This window comes from Symphalangus syndactylus, chromosome 7 (assembly GCF_028878055.3).
Source record: "Symphalangus syndactylus isolate Jambi chromosome 7, NHGRI_mSymSyn1-v2.1_pri, whole genome shotgun sequence".
In the NCBI taxonomy this organism is placed as follows: Eukaryota; Metazoa; Chordata; class Mammalia; order Primates; family Hylobatidae; genus Symphalangus; species Symphalangus syndactylus.
In genome coordinates, this window is record NC_072429.2 from 117,987,428 (window position 1) to 117,989,203 (window position 1,776).

Consider the following 1,776-nt stretch of genomic DNA (forward strand, 5'->3'; position numbering starts at 1 on the left):
TTCAGCCTAGGAGACAGAGTGAAACTCTGTCTCAAAAAAAAAAAATAAATAAAAAGTGTTCTTTTTCAAGCAGATAATATGTTACAATAACAGAGGGCTCATTGACAACCTTTTTCATGCCACTGGTCACTGTAGAAGCAGGAAGGAGAGGCAAAGCAAAGATGGCTGAGGATATGCAGTACAGCAAGCAGGGCGCAGTAAGAGACCCAGTTGAAAGTGTTCTCCTAGGTGGCAATGCTAAAATAAGCTCACTTGAGGCTCTTCTGAATCATTAGCCCTTCTAGAAACTCCAAGGACATATTAAGTTCATTCACTAAAAAATTTTGGGCATAGTGTAGTTGCTGATCATCTCCATGATTACTTCTTTGAAGTCTCTGAACATTTTTTAAGTGCTTACTGAGAATTCTTAGGCAGAAAATAAAACAGATCATCCCCTGCCAATCAGAGTCTGAACACAGAAAGGGCTCATCGATCAAACAAATCAATGCAGAAAACTTAAAATTTCCTGTTAAATAAACACCACACATCAAATACCAGAAAGTGGTGACTAAGAGGTGGACAGAGGAGGGATATACAAAAGGTTTCACTCACACCCTGTTTTGTGGTTTTTACCTGGACGCCACAACCACACCTATGAGTTTCACTTATTAAAATAATAGAGAAGTAGAGTAACTAGAATCTGCTGACCAGAGCATAGTGCTAAATGCAGTTCCTCAGAGACTGAACCCGACAGGTAAGGTCAGGATTCAACTTGGAGAATGTCTGATGAGATTAGCCAATGTTTTTTTCCAGCGTGGTCTACCTGTGTGTGCTGATGCGTGTAGATTTGCTCATCTTTAGTAGACGAGAAAATTAAGCTCATCTCCTCTGTTGAACTTACAAAGTGTTGACGTTAAAACCAAGGATAAAATGGAGATAAATGGGGATAATCTAGGGCAGGGAATTCGAACCATACATAGAACCCCCTCAAAAAAAAATCCCCTTAAGCCCTTAAAAGGCAATAAGCAAGTAGTTTTATACCAGTGAAATCAATAATTAAAAGTTATACGTGAAAAAATATAACCCATGCAACATCATGTGTCCACTGAGCAGTGATACGCGCTTGTGTAAGGAAAAGAGCTGTCATCTTATCAGCTAGCATTTAAGGAGCTTACTGTGCGCTAAACTCTTTTCATGTTATATGATCTAATGTGAGCATCTATGCCAGTGGATTTTATATCCCCGTTTCGTGAACGAGGACACCTCCGGTGACCTGCAGGGACCCCGCGCCAGCGGCTGCTGCAGCTGACTCATCCGACTCCCACGCGCGACGCTGCCCGAGTGGCGTTTAAAAAATCCCACTCGAGTCCCATTTAAAACATAAGCACCCCACTTTTTAAGTGTGACTGGTGACCTCGATTTTACCTTCTGAGTCACAGCCCCAAGACCTGTGTATCTGTCAAATTGAGCACAGTGGGCGAGAGCGCGCTGTGAGACTTGGGGAGAAGACAGGTGGAGAGCACAGGTGCAAACTAAGGGGAGGGCTAGAAGGTAAAAATAGCGATCAGGGGTATGGGGGTGCTCATGGAGACACCCGCGGAGCACTGGCGCTGGCCAGCGGAGCAGGAGGTGAGGTGGGCGGAGCTGGGAGGACCGCGCCCGGCGGCTGCAATAGCCGCACCTGTGCACGTGATCCCGAGCGGCTCCGGCGCCAGGGCGGAGCGGCGCTCACCTGGGCCCACGTGACGGGGCGGGGCTCGAGGACCCCCCCCACGGCCACGCCTCCTGCCTCGCGGC